Raw genomic sequence first — 18,317 nt, forward strand, 5'->3', positions numbered from 1 at the left:
CTGATGATGCATACATCTCAATACACTTGCTCTATGCAATCTGCTCTGCTAGGGAGTTTTCCCACTTTTGTGATTTTTAAGTCTTCTTCTGTATGGCCTGGACCAGAGACAAATTCATTTGAGGCAGTTGCAGAAAATATATCTTGCTTTGAGGAGTACAAAACAAAAACTTTGTCCATCAACTACACGCACAGTTCAAGAGTACAAAACCAGCACAAACTCATCAAAAGTAGATGCTTAGGAAGTAAATAAAACTTTCAGGAAAAGCAAAAGGACTCTGAAGGACTCTTCTCTGCGTGCCATGTCGTGAGAAATCAACCTGCAGTGGCAGTCGGCTGATGTTTGACAGGTGACAGAAGCTGTCGCACTCCACATCACGCTGTTTCCTTTGAAGCTGGGAAGCTGCTCGTGCTGTAGGTCCTCTGTACAAGTGAGTACAAGCTCCCAGAAAGGAACTCTCAAAGACAGGCAGATCTGCTGGGTACACGTGACTAAAGCAGTGAGGTGGGTGGAGGAGAGCCACCAGTGAGCACATCCTCCAGCACCAGGTCTGTTTGGCAAGAACTGCTTTTGTACTCACCTTCCTTTTGCTGTGTGCTCAAGGTCAAAGCATGGAACATGGCAAGAAAATAAATGGGCTTGGCATTATGGACTGTACAGATACGCCACGTGACAAGCTAGGAAAAAAAAAATCAACAAGTGGTTGTTTTCCATGTTTAGGTGGAGAGGGTTGCTGCTTTTTTTTTTTTTCAACTAATAATAAGAGTATCCGCAAAATGTCTTTCCAGTCCTAGGAGAGCTTAGACATATCAGATCCTTTTATGGCTTCCCTCCTACGTTCTTTGGTAGCCTCCCATGCAGCTCACAGTCCTGCTCAAGCATGCTGAAGTAAGGGTTACCCATGCCCATGCCAAACTAGCTTTGAGGGGAGATCTGCCAGAGCTCTCAAGCTGCTGGACCGTGACCTATGTCCAGCTTCCAGAGCAATGCTAACAGGCTGCAATGACTTGTGGTTCTGGTAGTGCTTCTGCAGTTTCACACCTGCAATCAGTAGTCCTGCTTGAGATTGTATTCTTGCTCCAAATTATAAAACAGCAAGAGAGAGAGGTATTTGGAAAGAGACAAGAGATCCAGCCAGATGGAGCTGTGACTTGCCCACACCATGTTTCCAGAGACTCGTCCAAAAGTCAGGCTGAAGGGCAGTGAATAAAAGCAACACATCTCTGCAGAATTAAAGTTCCTCAGCAAAAGAGAATTTCCATTCACATCCTCTCCAGATGAACTTTCACACCTGTCTCTGAAAAGCTTTCAAATAGACGGCAGTGCCTGGATCTTGTAATTCAAGACTTGGTGTCCCTCTGAATTGCTGGAAATAGCTTGTAATCTTTTATAATACAAATTGCAACTCTGGCAAGATCTAGCTAAGAAGCTACAATATAGTCTAATGCACAAAATATTTGAGGCTGATAAAAAAAGGAAAATATAACATAAAGCTGAGCAAGACTCTCCCAATGAGGTTAATTTTACTACTACTGTATTCTACTATATTACTGTTTTCTGTTTCTTAAGTTTTTTTTTTTTCTGTGACTGAGACCTAGACAAAGGATAAGCATTTATTTTAGTGCTTGGAAAGCACTAATAAAAAAGGCAGCAGCAAGAGTGAAGAATGATTTCATCAATTTGAGAAGATACTGTAAAAAAGGAGAATTAAAGAAAATCACAGGTGATGCTTATTATTATGGGCACAAACACGCAGGCAGTATTATGGAGAAAGGAAAAGTGGAACATTAAAAGAATACTTATTTAGAGTTTTCTGCACTGGCAGCAGTCAGGACTGGCAATAAATGCAAATGCTGCTTCCCCAAATCTTGGCTTGCTATAGCTGCTGATGCAAATGAAGACAGGTTTACTTTCTTCTTACAGATGATGCTGCAGCTCTAACGCAACTGGGAACAAAGGCAAGTGGCTGCCAAAGACTCAGACTGCAGAGCATGAATCTTCAGACCTATCTAAACATCTAACAAGGCTTCTGCAATGTGACCAGGTCTTGGTTCTGGTGCGTCCACATACCAAGGCTTCTTAGCTCCACACCCTTCCCTTGTGTCTGATACGAAGAACAACTCAAAAGCAGCACTGTCGGGCCAACTTTCTGCAGTATAGTGTCTTCCCACCTGAAGGTCTACTTAAAACCTTCAAGTCGGTGATGCATCCAGTGCTGCACTCTGGTGACCCTCAGCTGCCACTTCCCTCTTAGCACCCTCATACAGTTTCCAATTCTGTGACCCCAAATGAACGTGTGTTGCACACCAGGATAAAGCTGAAGCACAAGAAATTTTTGGACTTCAGCATGGGCTCAAATAGAGAAACAAAATGAAGATGCACTCAAGTTTGCAGAAAGCACTTGCAAGACCTGGAGACTAATGAGAATATCTTGACTTCCGGAGCACAAGGTGTGTTGAAACGCAAGTCAGATTTTCCACCAAGGTGTTATCAACCAACCAGTGACCTCAGAACACTAGTGGACACATCAGAAAGCTGAGGACTCAGGTTGGAAGGAGACATAAAGCAGTTTGAGAACTTTGCTGGTGGTCCACATACAACAGCAACATGAGAACCACTCCAAATTTCCCGAACAGGAACATACTATAGTGACACAAAACACACTTAGCCAATTCACACCGATTCAACAATTACAATTTAAGAAAGGAAGCAAGAAAGCAAATAACATAAAGAAAGCAAGATAGGAATGAGAATAGCTCCATTCATGTGGACATTCTAAATATTTTCTGAGGAAAAAAGAACAAAATCACGTATCAGGTCCTAGGCTGGAAACATTACACAGACCTATCGGGATTGTTTTATTTATTGCATATGTTCAAATGCACTTCCATTGCTGAAGCCACTAGGCCAGCTGAACATAGCATACACACAACTACTAAAAATACAAAAACTAATTTCAGTTTAATGTAAACCACAGACCTCATCTTGAACAAGGTACATCCGCAAAAACTTTACAGCCCCCAAGCGACTGTCATTACTTACTTGATATAGACTTAAACCTGTCATTTACCTTCAGAAAATAGTTCACATGAGTTCACCTTTTATGACTAAAAAACATCAGCCAGGTCAATTTAAATAGTTTTAAATGGTGGTTTGAGTTAACACAAGCAATTTTTTTGAGATGGAACACAGATGAGTTACATAAACCAACCCACTGGTAGATAAAAAATCCCCAGTGGAGTCATGAGAACAAACAGGTGGAAAACTTAACCTTTTCTGCAACCACAGCTAGATTCGTACAGAATTATTATTGAAGTCTGAGAGGCAGTGTAACTGACAGCTAATTAATGCCTTAATAACACTTTAATAGTAGCAGAGCCTCTGTAAGAAAAACAAAGGAAGCAACTTCCTAAACTCAAGAGTTTGTAATTCAGGAGCTTTTGCTAAATTCACATGCAGAAGAACTATATTTAAAATTATAATTAGATGGATTAAGTCAGCCATTTAACACAGACTACAGTTCAGCACACAGGTAGGAGTCAAAGACAAAAGGCCATGCAATACTTCAGAACTACAACCCTTCAAAGTCCCTAGTACAACGTATTTCTACACTAACTAAAGACAAAATAATTGTCTTTTGTAAAATGGACAAGGTCACAGGTAAAGATCCACATACACCATAAAGTGCAACAGCTGTAAGTATACCACGGATGTTCCCTAACATCATGCCTAGGCTAACATTTTTGTCACATATTACTGCATCTTCAATTTGAAACACTAAGAATTTCACTTCCCTCTACATCAGTGCCTCCTCCAGCTGAAATGGATGCACTGATGTTAATACAATAGAGGGAGAGTTCCTAAGGAAAAAAAAAAATATAAACAAGACCACAAAAAAAAACCACAGGACGATTCCACAGTTTAAAACAAAAAGGCACCACACAATAGGAGAAACCGTATAAAGAAGAAATTAAAGGATTTTTAAGATGGGCTTTGACGTTGCTAAATTTCCTTCACAAGCTACTCACATTGACACAATCTATGGCAACGCAAACTACTGCAACTTGAAAGTGCTACAAACACATGAGGTAAGCAAGCCCTGCCCTAGTCATAATGAGCGTACCCAGATGAATCAGGACTGAAACTCTTACACTTACAAACATATACCATACTTATTTTTTTCTGCCCTTCTGTACTTTGCCTCAAGTTTGTATCTTAACCTTCAACTCTTGAATCACTTCCCAAGACAGATTCTCTAAAGCTTTTATTCCAGTGAAAGGTGAAATGGATGAAGAGTAGCTTGATTATCTTCTCAGTTCTTTTGCTTTAACTGAAATATCCAAAATACTTTTGGAGGTTTGTGCTTAACTTCTATGTGAATTATTCTTATCTTTTAACTGCAAGGCCTGATTGAAGGACTTGAGATGCATACTAAACTTTGTCAAGATGCTGTATTAAAACACTTCAGGTGTCTCTTAAGACTCAAATTGTTGTCATTTAGAACAAGCACTAAGAAAAGTAAAAGCACAGTATTTTTCCCCCTCCTGTTAAGTCAGGCCGCTCTGAATCCCCAGCGACCCTACAGCACTTGATCAGCAGAACCGCAGACGCCGTCCAAAGCACACGGGAATACTGTGCTATGAAGGACGCAACTCAAGCACACGGTGAACACGTTCCAGCGGTTCTACACTGTTCAAACCGAACGCCTGCTTAAAATACTAAATATAATTTTATTTCATTTTGCGGGAGATGAATTTGTCTTGCTGGCCTATACTCTTGGGGAGGTGTTTTGAAACTTCACATGCAATGCACATCGTTTGTTCGGCAAAGCGTCTCCATCGACTTTGCAGCCCCGACCCTCCCTCCAGCGGCCGGTGCCTCCACAGAGGCCCCACCTGCGGGCAGGGCAGGCCAGGCCGGGCCTCCCCGGGTTGGAGCCGGCGTTTCGCAGAGGAAGCCCGGGCACCCCGGCCGCCGCCGGGCGAGGCAGAGCCGGCAGCGGGCGGGCAGGCAGCCGGCCCCTCACGCAGCGGCGCGCCCGCGGTGCTCTCCGCACGGCGGGGAACGGCGGCCCGGCGGCAGCCGCCAGGCCCACGGGAAGGCCCCGCGGGAGGGCAGGCCCGAGCGGCGGCCTCAGCCCGGCGGCGGAGGGGCCCAGCCGCCGCTGGCCGCGCCGCTGCCTCGGCCCCTGCCCAGTGCACGGGAGCCGCCAGCGGGGCCCGCAACCCACGGCCGAGCCCCCGGCTGGCGGGCGGGCCCGCCGCGCAGCACCCTCCCCACCGCCTCCCCTCCCACCCGCAGGCAACTCCTCTCCAGTGACGCCTGCGGACAGGCCCCTCAGCGCCACCGGCTCCGCCACCATGCGGGACGCGGCGAGGGGGCCGCCGCACGCCCGCCGGCGGGGGGAGAAGCCGCCTGCCCGCCCCGGGGCGGCGGAGGCCGCGGGCAGCCGCGCGGGACCCGCGCCCTATCGCGAGCAGGGGCAGAGCGAGGCTCCTCCCCGCCCCCGCCGCTGCGTGACAGACCCCGCCGGCCTTTACCTCCCGCCGCTCGCTCGCTCCGCTGGCGGCGGCCGCAGAGGCTGGGGAACTGTTCGGCGGCGGACGGGGAGAGGGGGAGGCTCCGGCGGAGCGTGCGCCGCGGGGACACAGTGCCGCTCTCCGTCCGGCCGGGGAAGAACAGCCCGGGAGGAGGCTCCGCGCCGCTTCGCCCCCCTCCACGCCCCCCTGCCCGCCCGGCCGCGCCCGCCGCCGCGTCCCGAGGAGCCGCCTCGGAGGCCGGTCTGGCAGAGGGCGGGGGCCGCGGCTGCTCCCGGGCGGGCTGGGAGGCCCTGCCTCTGGCGTCCCCGGGGACTCGCCAGCACCTGGCCCCCCGCCGAAGGGCCATTTCTGAAGGAAAAGGAGAAGAAACTCGGTAGCGGGGCGGGGTGCGGTGCCGCCTCCTGCCAGCCAAGCGCCGGGCCGGCTGAGGGCGGCTCTGCTCCGCGGGGGCGGCCCTCGCCACATTTTCCAGTGCTTACTGATAAAGCCCGCTGCCGATAAGGCTTCACGTGTTCACCTGTAGGTTCTACCGGTTTGGGAAAACCAGTGTGGAAAGACAGACCTTGCCTGTAGAGGGCATGTTGCTGGCTGCAGGACGTACGTGAGTTCAGCAAACAATTGGAGATGACAGAGGTTGAGAAGAGCATAGTTTATCAGCCATGTAGCGATGGGTTTCACATTTGTAACAAAAATGATGAATGTCCAGTTCCAGGTACCGCTGCCCTGTTGTACTAAGCAATTTCCACTGTCGCGGCAGAAGAGAGAGCTCTTACCGTCCAGAAAGAAGCAGTGGAGGTGCGGGCTGGTGCTGCAGGAGAAATGGTGCGTAAGCAGCAAACGAGGTCATGAGTTTTTGAGGAAGCTGAGTGTGGGGGGGATCCGCCATCAGGGATTGCAGCCGGAGTTGTGAGCTGCAGCAGGAGCGCAGAGAAACAACTGGTGAGGAGAGGGCTTCGTTATCCACAACAAGCAACGGACATTTGATGGAGATGGACAATGGAAGATCTTGGAAAGGGAGAAGAGAGAAATATCTTCTGACAGACTGAGACGATGATAAGCAGCTCTTAAATTACAACTGCTGTGAAGCCACCATGAAGGGAACTAGGCACCTGAACAAGAGTTTTGAATTAAACAACACAAGAAAAGGGGTGAAGCTCTTAACGTGAAACTCAACACTTGAGGAGGTTCTACTGGGAAACTTTTCTGTAATTTTATAGAAGTTTGTTGATCTGAGAAATTTCACGGTCAACAAGAAGGTATTAAAATACAATTGAAAAATTACTGATGAAGTTCCCCCACTACTGATTTCTAAGAACAGGACTTCATTACATAGCCCTAGGCACCTTTGTCAGCTCTGTCTCCCTGCCTGCCCCAGCAAGATAATAGGCAGGGTCTCTTCTTCCTGCTTGTTCATCTGATTCCAAGGAGGAGATGGGTGCCTTCCTACGCTCCATTGTCTTGAGATACCTCCCCGCCATCCGTGTTCAACCGCCTGCCATCAGGCCTCAATGCCTCAGGAGGACGTTGCCTGGAGGTGTGCCACTGTGATCTTCCAGGGAACAGATCCAGCGACACTCCCATGAAAGGGGAGAAGCATTTTCCCCACCCCCACAAGGGGAGTGAGGTTGTCTCCCAGCCCGAAGGTCCCTCACATTGTGATTCAACCCATTCAAGGACCATCAGGCATCCCCAAGCCCCATTTGTCCTTAATTTTTCTCCAAAGAGGGAAGTGGCTTGTAGCAGACTATAAAGCGCAGCTTATTTAACTAATCTTAGGTGTTTCGCAAGAAAGACCCAAGAAGTCACCACTGCTTCTTTCTGGGGCCTGGAGACTCCCTCTGCCACCAGAACCAACCTGTTTGCATTAAGAGAGTACCTTTGGTTTTAATGCCAATAAGCAAGTGCACAAATAATAGGCAGTTTCAAGGTGAACTAATGATGCATGGGTAGCTCACTATAGTTGTCTTGTGAAAATGGCAGACTGGTGCTCAGTTTCTCTAGAGCTTGTGGAGATCACAGTCTCAAAGTGCTGCCTACTTGGTAGCACAGTTTTTATATGTAGGACTGTATATATTTCACAAGAAAATAATGTTAACAATTTTAAAACTAGTATTCAAAGCATTTAATGTTTTAGGAATTAAACTGATTTAGGCATTGCTAATTTGCCTGTCACTTTGCTATTTCAGTGCTTATCTTGTAGTAATATGGTGTGCAATACTTAAATAAACCAAGACTAACATTTACATTTCTAATACAATACATAAAGCATAAACATGCTCATCCACAGGATGTGCTGGTAAGTTTCAGAAAAAAGCAGTGTCTTGCTATGACTTAGAAATGGAAAATAAATATTCAATACACTGATATAGTACGTGTCCAAAAATCTGGAGGAAAAGCCTTGATCAGAATTTGTGTGTGCATGTGGTGTCAAGTGATGGTTTCATGCATGTACCAGAAACTGTTTCCTTACTTCGTGTGTTCAGTGTCTGGACAAGTATAAGAAACAAAATCATTTTTCTTTAAGGGTGTGATGCTGGTAATGTGTTAATCATACATTTGGAAAAATAAGTCATGTAAATTCCAGTCTAATGACTGTGTCTTTATATTCTAAAGGCTGCCAAAAAAGAGGAAGAGAGGTTTTCAGTATGCTTGAGTCTGATAGACTCCAGGTCCATTAAACTGCATTGCTAGTGGGGTGTTGCTGCTGGCACTTGATGCATTAAACTACGTTGTTCTTTGCCAGTTGTACATATTACAGTATTTGACACCATGAAAATGCCAAACTAATTTGGGTACTGGCAGATTTCTCACTACTACAGTTAACACTTTAAATAGGAGGGATTTTGGTATCTAATTACAATCACTGTAATAGTGGTATGTGTGTGTCTTTTTTTTGAGTTTTCACACAACTTTTCCAAACATACCACAATAATCACCTATTACCTCCTATTGTTTTGTTGGTTTGGTTTTTTTTTTTCATTCCTTTGTCTCTCCTTGTGTCTACAGTTGGCTTGTTTTTACTTGGAGTGGCTTGAACATACAGCATGTAATGTGTGCTGTTTGGCTCAAGTGTTCAGTCTGGTCTTCACTGAATGCTTTAACAACAGATTTTTCATTTCAGTTTCTACAATGCTGCCTTCTCAAAGTAAAAAAATACTTCACCATGTTCTTGCTTGTAACTCACATTAAAATAGTATTATTACCAGAGCTGGGCCATAAAAACAATGAAATGTCAGTCCCTTCTAATGTTTCTGATTATATACAGCCTACTTGGCAAATTGTGCTTTCCTTTCTTCTATGCTCAGATTGTCTTTGAGGAACTATCGTTTAAAAAAGGTTAGATTAGATTTACATTTGGAAGAACAATTTGAAGCTAAACTTTTGGTTTGATGAACGTTCTGCTGTGGCAAGAAGAACATGTTTAACTTTGTCAGTTGTAAAGACTTATCTTTACTTGCAGTAGCATATTGAATATGCAATAATAAATACTGTAAGAAAACACCTGAGAAATTAAGGTGCATTAAAAATTCATGCCTGCCTGCAGTACATCTGAAATACGTTCTCTTTCCAGGAACTTATAGTTTTTATTATTATTCAGAATTTCACTTTGGTCCATTATTATATATAATCAAAGCCCCAAATTATTGTGGGTTTTTCCATCATTCAGAGAGATTAAAAAAGCCCTCACGTAGTTCCTGCAGAACACATTTTTACAGAAGTTGATTCAGTCCCTCCATGCTATAACTTTTCCTCTTCCTCAGGAGCCTTCCATATTCTGTTGCCAGCTTTAGGTTTAATTTACAATTGGGGGAAATAAAAAGCATTAGCTTTTCTCCTTTTTTTTTTTTTTTTTAATGGATTTACCTTAATACTGATTTAAGATGTTTAACTTGGCTTCTTGGAATGTCTGTGTCTTCAGTTAGTATTACTTTGTCCATGATCTTGGAGTTGTGTTACTGCAAAAGATAACTCTTTCCTCAGCCAGAATTTTATTTCTAAAGTAGAAATTTAATTCCTTAAATTAAAAAAAAAAAGGGAAAGGGGCAGGGAGGAAGGATAGAAGCTTTATAAAAATAAATGTTAGCAGAGTAAATCACATAACTCTCTCTTCTCCTCTACCCCTCTCCAGATGTAAGGCAAATGCATAGTGAATTGTGGTGTTTCCATAAAGGAACTCCACATCTGGCTTCTACACTTGAATTATATTGATCTTCTGTTCCATATAGTTATTGATTCTGTAGTTAACCGTGGAAACAGGTATAACTGCAGTAATGTTAGTTAATTCACATATACATTTTTGCATTCCAAATAATACATTTTTACTACATCTGTATTAAAATAATGCCTCAATTCCCTTTACGCAGGGTTCTATTTCAGCATTATTTTTAATGGGGAAAAAACCAGAAGCAGCAAAAATCTAGATCATGGTGCAATTTTTGACCCACTGAAGACAACAGCAAAAATTCTGCTGTTTTCAATAGGATTAGGTTTTTAGGTGAGCAGGTCACACTAATTCCAGCATTACCACTAATTAATTGAGAAGTTATTTAACAAATTAGTACTTTGAGTCACCTACCCATCAGTAAAGTATCAGAGGAGTTTAAAAGGTTACTGCTGAACATTAATAGTTGAAAATTTTCAAATTCTTGTGGAAACGCATTCTAAAGCAGCATATTACTAGCCTTTGTTTAAAGTACGTGTACTTTAACGAGATACTCCAGATATACTGCAGAACAGAAATAAAATATCATACCTGATATACTAAACATCACCAGAATACATGAACTACAAAGATGCTTAGGTTGTTGGAAAGCAGATGCAGAGAGATGATGACAGTAAATACTGTAATCCAAGGAGTAAAGAATTATACTTAATTGTATCTTCTCTGCAGGCAAAGAATGAGGTCATGCTTATATAGCTGTCAGAGGCCTCACTGCTACAAGGACCTTCTGAATTTGGAATAAGCGCACACTTCAGTTTTGATTTGTGGTAAATCTGATTCCTGTATTGGATCTTCTCTGCTATGCTGTTTTTATCAATCTGATGTGTCAGATTTCATGGATATCAGAATTCCATCCTGGTCTGTTTAATCTGCAGAAAGGAAAAACAAACAATGCTTAATATGCCTCCTTGGCACATGATAAAAAGTAAAAAGCTGATTTTCATTGTAACTGTCATGTTTTTATCTGTTAAATATCACTGCCTTTATTTTTAAAAACTGCATTGATCTCTCCTACAAGAGATATTGGAGATCAGGGTATTTAAGACATGGTTTAAGAACAAGGCTAATGGTAAAGCTGCATATCTATATTATTTTTAAAAATCAGATTTCACTTATATCACTGCATTAATTAGACCAAGGTTAACAGAAAAAAATTAATAATGTTTGATACTCCTGTAATTTTTACCATCCCCAAAATACCTTGTAAGAAAAGAAAAAAAAATATTATCCAGAGTCAAGTCCCTAACATAAGTGATAGCTACCAAATCCAAATCATCCTATGTTGGACTTTGTCTTCACCAAGGAAAAAATTGGGCAGAGGCAGAAAGGGAAAAAAGTTCATTTCTTTTAGTTGGAACAATATCATATTATATGTATTAGAGGGTTAAAATAATCTTATCTTCCTACCTATTCACCATGATAGCACGTAAAAACTACAATCAACCATGCTTGTATTAGGATTTTCTCACATTAAGGTACTCTGTATCGCCTAAAGTAACTGTTTTCCTTAGAGCAAAACGGACGCATTTCCTCAAATATATGAATTCTCAGGTTTACTTAATAGGACCAAGTCATGCTGAGATGCAGAATTAAACACTTGAAAACAAACTATTTCTTGAAAAAGCCAGTTTGACATTATAAAGAAAAAAAAAAGCTATCAGTTATTGTTTTCTGTTGACTATGTAATATTATTTCAACTAAAATTTTGGCTTCTTTTCATTCATATATTTTCATATTTGATGGGGTTTGTGATGTTAAAGATTACCAGTCCATTTCACCTTACTAAAGCACTGGAAAAGAATAATTAAAACTTTTCAGTGCTTCTACATAAAACCCAGTATTTTCATTCTACTAGAAGTCTATTGTTTGCTCCAATTCAGAAATTTTTAAATGTTAAAGCATTGGACCTTGCTGCAGAATGGAATTTCTTAATAGACCTAATGTTAAGTATAAGCCTGAATTTTAGGCAAGTTTCAATCATCTATTAATGTAACTCGAATGAACAAATGCTTTTTTTACCTATCAAGACAGACTTTACTTCTTTGTCTGTAGAATTCATTTACCAGAAGTTAATTGCTTGCCAATCGTGATTTACTAATCCATTTACCTCACAGTGACTGACCTTCAATTAATAAAAGATTTTAAAAGTATAAAAATCCATTTTATTTATTTCCTCAAAGAGTTTCATAGAACCCTTATTTCCAAGTACAGATCCTATCCAGACCTGTGTACTTTACAAAATTTTCTGATATCACAAATCAATGGCTTCAAAATTCTACAATATACAGGTATATTGCAGGTATCCTGCTTAATATCAATTTTCCTCCCCCAAAAAGCTGGCTAGCTACAGCAACCCTTGCATTTGACTTCTGTTGTGAACGTCTGCAAATCACTCCAACGGCTTACACAAATAAATTAGGAAACTTGTTATGGGCTAAACCCACTAGCACTCATTTACAAATTAATCTCGCTAACTAGTTTCTAACTTGAGTAACTTGTATGTTGCATGTCTTATGCTGAAATGAGAAGCCAAGGAAATGGGGGAAGGGAGCAGGGAGTGATGTGCATTTGAAAACAGCTGTATAGACTACTTTGGGGTGGTTGTGGGGGTTTTTTGTTTTGTTTTTTGTTTTGTTTTGGTGGTGTTTTTTTTTTTTAAGGAAATCCTTTGTTCTGTATGCCATTCTTTGTAACTGTCACATGATAGAACCTAATTATTTAGATAGGAAACGACTCCATGGCTATTTCATTGCTGCTGAATGGGGAACAAGGCCTTCTTTCGTTTTCCTGTAAAATTTTTTTTTAATGGTCCCTTTCAAATCCACCCATCACTTCTACTTCTTAACATTTCACACTCTCTGCCACTGGAAATTGGGCCACATTCTTTCCCAATGAATAACACCAGCAACAAAAGAAACTCAAATTTAGAAGTTGCAGGCAGCTTAAGGACCACCTTACAGCTTCAGAGACATAAAAGGACAGTCAGTCCTTGTAACAGGAGACTCTACAGTTCCCAGTATTTGAGGACTAGGTAAAAATTAGTTAGCCAAATTCATGTCAATTCCAAGTCTAGTGAACGAGGGAGTCAGAACTTCAACGAGCTCCACTCCACCCAGCACCAGCTCATGATATTCAGATTGGTATCTGTAACCAGATTTAGCTCACACACACAATTCAGGATGCAGGAGAGGTGGTGCAATTTGGATCTGGGCCCATCTGCAATAGACAACTTACTAAAAAACACACCAAACCAAACAACAGTGGTACAACCAGCAAGGAAACATGTCGAAGCTTTCTTCAAATGGATGATCAAATACTGAACTTTTTCAATTACTTTATTCCTCTATTCACAGTCCCCAAAACCTGGAAGAAGGAACACACTGACTTGAAAGAACATTGAAGTGTGAGTAGTTAATATCTTCTATTTCCGAACTATGATTTCTTCTGTGCAGTGGTGATGGTTAGGAGAGGACAATGAGTACCTCAAAACCCAGTAAGAATTTTATCTTTACATCAGTGTTTGTTATGAACTTGCCTATTTTCCATGTATAAAAAAGAAACTATATATATCCTACACAGTACTGAATAACAGAAAGTGAAAAGGTTAAATAGTCAGCAGAAGAGCAAATTGCCAGTTTTCCCCTCATCCATACACATGCTGGTAATTATTTTCCTCACCAGTATTACGCAGCTTGGGACTCTGGTGATTCTTAAAGGCAAATGTTTTGGGACTCTCCCAACTGTTGCTGGTTATACATCTGCTTTTCAAATTCAGCAGTGATCAAAGGCACACACAAGTAAATCCCTATCTGGATTATGTTTTAACCTATTACAGGGATTGAAATAGAAAACAAACAACGCTTCCATAATTGAAGCTTGTTTCATTTACCTGTCAACACTCTACACTGTCAGCTTCACCCCTTTGTGGATGGCAGGTTGTATCACTCCCAAGTGCAGCTGCAGCCACTGTCACATATATGTTCTTCCCCGGGCTCAGCAGATATGTACTAACCATGGCAGCATCGAAACAGCAGGCAGGACATACGCACGCAGAAACAAAAGCTCCCAATGTATTTTGATGTACCTCTCCAGTTGACCTGGAACTCTCCTTCACATGTAAACAGGGGCAAAAGAAATCCACAAACATCTCCTTTTTAACTTTGAATTTTAATAACATGCTCTCTTTTTAAAAAAATCTTCTTGCAAGTTTGTTCAGCTAGTTTTAGAAAAGATTTTTGTAGCTTCCAAGTATGCAAAGCCAAAATTGAATTTGAAAGGAGCCTCTATACTAAGTATGAACTATAGGTGTAACTAGTTTTCAGATATATAACAGAACAGTTAAATCATTTTGTTTTCAGAATTTGGCTTCTCCATTTCAGTTTGAATTTCACAAAATTGTACTTACTGATCACAAATAATGATATTTAAATATACTTGCAATTTGCCCAGGGCTATTTATTTCATGTTCTCTCTCTGCATTTTTTGTTCGCTCACGTGAAACTCCTTAACACTCAGCCAGCTGCAGATTCTCTACCACATGTTCATCTTTGCTCCTTCCCATTTCTGCTGTTCACTTGTACCTGTTCTTGTGTTCCCATTTCTCATATCTGGCAACAGGCCAAGGAACAAACCTTTTAGAAAGGAACACAGAGACAAACACCAAAATAAGGGTTTGGTAAAACAAACTAAATATTACTGCAAATTCGTTTATATTCAGGAAATGACAAAGCCCGTGGGGTTTTTTTTATTCGTAGATTATGTCAGCATTTGTGGACTTCCTTTAATGTGATCTACTCGCTATATGAAGCTGCTTCCTTAGGGGATTTAAGGACCTACTGCTGCTAGATAAAGTTTTTCTCCCCTAGAAGTAACATTGTTCTGTTCTCTCTTACTATATTCAGAATCTGATAGACTTGTCAACATACTTTTTCATTTACATATTTTTTACTATGAAGCTGTGCGAGAGAACATATTGTTACAGTTTTTGAAGGATACATGTCTAACAGTGCATCCAGGCAGCGTCAAGCTAAATGATACTGAAAATGGATGAAAAAACTGGTTCACTCATGTTTTCTTCTCCATGTGCTGGATTAGAGGCAGCTGCTGAGCAGATCTTGAAGGGAGTTTAAAAAATATTGATTAAATACATCTCAATGGCATTCCATAAGCAAAAACTGAGTACATCTAAAGTAGTAACTTAAATGTTCACATGCTGGCCAAAAGACTTTGTCTGCCTTTTTAATGGTCTCCAATAAAGTTTATAATTTTAGCATCCACTTCCCTGAAAATATAAATTAGGTATAAGTATGCAGTGTCTGGAAGATAAGAAGAACAGTACAGAGATATACTTGAGAAAGCAAGCGTTTATGTGCTTGGTACAGTGTAGTTATAGCGTATTACACAGAGTACACATGAGCTGCCTCGCCAAATTCAGATAGGATATAAATAGTGATATTAGATGTTGGTGAAACTGTAAGTGCATACAGATCAGTCTACTTTACAAGCAGTAATCCCTCTGCTGGCATTTAATATCATCACCTTCAGCCATCACTCTACCATCATGCACTTTTTTATATTCTATCATGGAGAATTTTTGGTTAGAAATCTGACTATTGTGAACGCAGCTTTGTATTACTAAGCATTCATGTTTGTCAAGACTATGCTTTTCTCAGATCTCTATTTGCTTTTGCCTTGTCTAGCCTACTTCTGGCTTTGTCTACTCAATACCTGATAGCCCATCCTCCCTTCAGACACCAATTCATTGTGTGCTTTGTTAACCACCCATTCAAGTACTGGCTCAAATAACCTTAGTTACCTCTCTGCTGCCACATACCCTGAATTTAGGAAAATCTTCTTCCACTGATACTCAGTATTCCCTGCTGCTGGACCAGTGTTGTCAGTGAGCTCCTTTGTCACCTTGGCTGATGACCTGCATGGATGCAAACATCCAGTGTGTTCACCGAAGTAGAATTGTAAGGATGAAGTGACCAGAGCTGCACAATCCAAAGAAGTAATTTTATTTGCTGAATTCAAATGCAAATTGTTCTTTACAAGGGTTTGAAATTCCAACTTTCATATTCAAGTTCCAAAATGGTGTTGTGGTGTAACATTTTAATGATTATTCCCTCAAGCCATTCACAAAACACATTGATTGAATCATCATTAGTTGCTTTCCTAGCAACATAAACCTATATGATCAATATATTTCCTGACTTTGTTCAAAGGCAAATTGTGATGATTCTATTGCTCACAGAGTCATACCCAAACACTTCGATGCTTCCCTGAGTTTGATAAATGCAACCCCTTTTTAAGCCTCTGAAGAGTACACCACATACCTATCCATCACCGCAAAATGACCCCATCGTTACAGGGCAGCTCTGAGACTGCACATCCATTCATCAAACATCTTTCTTGGACCGTAATGGTGAACTCCAAGCTCATATTCATTTGTAATGTTTCATATCATTATTTTCTTTACTGCAAGCAGCAGCGATTCTATCTGTGAAAGAATTAGGAACAGCAGCATCACAAATACAATTGATAGTTTTCACAAAGGAGCTTCTTAATCAGGATTTGTTAGTACCATACATCATCTCATTTTTTAACCAAACATAGGACTGTCCTCATCTAATGCAACAAAGGGAGAGACTTCGCTCATACTGTCTTCCCTCCAGTAGGCAGCCACCACAGGCTAAATATATTACCAAACTTTCCCAATTTCCTCTGCAGTATTTCCTCTAAGCAGTCCCATACACTCAGAAATTCCTCAAATCTTCCTTGTTATTTGAAAAAATATCAAGCAAACATATAGAGCCATATGCTACTATTACAACTGTAGATAACTGCAGATTTCCTTGCAACCCGGCCAGGGGAAAAAAAAAAAAAAAAATCCAGGAAGGACTTTACAGAATGGAAAAGTTGAATTTGAAATGGACTCCTTTTAAGTGACCTTGGGCTGACGACATAATGCTCTTTGTCACAACTCCTTCTGCTGTGCAGTAAGTATTAGAGAACCAATAAAAGGCTAATGAAAAATACAGGCTATTCTTGAATATGCCATAAATAATTTTACTTAATTAATAAAAATAGAATATGAACTAACTTCATGCTTAATGGTTAGCAACAGAGACTTCATTAGTTCGGTTACCTGGGATCAAATTTATCCAATCGGAACCTGTCTGATAGAAACTGGTAAAATTTGAAGAACAGTTGATCCATGCATGGCTTCCCGTATAAAAGCCTTAAAAAACACCCATTTCACCTCAAAAAGTAGAAATATTTGACTGGTGAAATACTTATTTTTTTGCTGTAGCAACTTAGGAACGTGAATTCTGAGAAATTATTGATAGCAACAGGAAGAAAACAGAAGCTTTTGAGAAGTGGTACAAGTGAAGACGCTTGCATATCTCCTGGGCAGAAAAGATTATAAATGCTCATATTAAATATATTATCAGGGAAAAGTAGACAAGGTTGTCAGAAATGAATTGGTGTAAATGTATGTGATTTGGACACATCAGCAGTAGAGATGGAAATAACCTTGAGAAAGTAATTACGGAGTGAATGGTGACAAGTCATCATAATAGAGAGCAGCTATAAAGGAGGTGGATAGATGGCACACAGTGGGCTGCTGTGACTTCAGTTTCTGAATGCTCAAGACTAGCAACAGATCAAGGGGGCTTCTAAAAATTCTCCTATGAAACCACTAATATGCAGGTGCCAATAACTTTACTTGCAAGCAAAGGAAACAAGTGTAATTGTTCTGTCAATACAGTATTCTGTAAATTACAAGACAGGTATCCACTTTTCTACGTCTTAAATATATTGACAATGACAAACCTTTGTCATTTCTGAACATGCCTTGATACCACAACTGCCCTGTCTCCGAGACATTTTCAGACAGCATAGGAGAAAGCCCTGCTTACCAAAACCAGATCAAAATAACATTTAGACAGATTACAGCAAGTGATCAGTTCCAAAGGAGTGTATCATCCATAGAGTATTGGGTCCTTCCCTTTATTCAGAACTGGTGGCACTCCATGAAAAGTCAGCATGTCGTGGGACTCCCTTCTCTTTTCCAAAGAAGCCCTTTGTGTCTTCATGGGATTGTCTTCATAAGACATGAGACACATGAGACACAAGTCCTCCTCCACCCTTTTACGGATTTGCTTTGTCAATGTAGATCATGAGAGACACATGTAAGTCCCTGTTTTCAGGACAAAACATGCTTCTTGGTCTGTTTTTCGGTGAGAGTAATTTCATTGCAAATACCCTCTGGAATAGGATACCTTTTGGAGCTCTTTCATTATGGCAACCCACATTGCAAAGAAACCCACCTTTGACTCAAGTGTAACCACTGTTCTCAATTTACAGCAGATGTAAAAAACATCAATTCTTTTCTAAAAATAGGTTATTAAAACAATTAGGAGCTGTTATCAAAGATACGATACACTGCGAAGTTTAATTAGAAACCACAGGGATATCTGAAGATCCAGTGCAGGAAGCTTACAGAGATTTTCAGTGGAGGAGCCATGTGCAACTGCACATGTGAGAGAATC

At 41.1% G+C, this 18,317-nt stretch overlaps 1 protein-coding gene across 6 annotated transcripts in view; it reads right to left on the bottom strand.

Annotated features, from left to right (window-relative positions):
- The window catches only part of N4BP2 (NEDD4 binding protein 2), a 42,150-nt gene extending 36,527 nt beyond the window's left edge, over positions 1-5,623 (bottom strand). For 4 of the 6 annotated variants that reach the window (XM_065633468.1, XM_065633472.1, XM_065633470.1 and 1 more), the window contains exon 1: positions 5,541-5,623. The gene's annotated coding sequence lies outside the window, so the exon portion shown is untranslated. The remainder of the gene's footprint in view (positions 1-5,540) is intronic. The other 2 variants (XM_065633469.1, XM_065633471.1) reach the window with 2 other exon arrangements.
- Positions 5,624-18,317: the final 12,694 nt, after the last annotated feature.

The sequence above is a fragment of the Caloenas nicobarica genome, chromosome 4 (assembly GCF_036013445.1).
Source record: "Caloenas nicobarica isolate bCalNic1 chromosome 4, bCalNic1.hap1, whole genome shotgun sequence".
In the NCBI taxonomy this organism is placed as follows: Eukaryota; Metazoa; Chordata; class Aves; order Columbiformes; family Columbidae; genus Caloenas; species Caloenas nicobarica.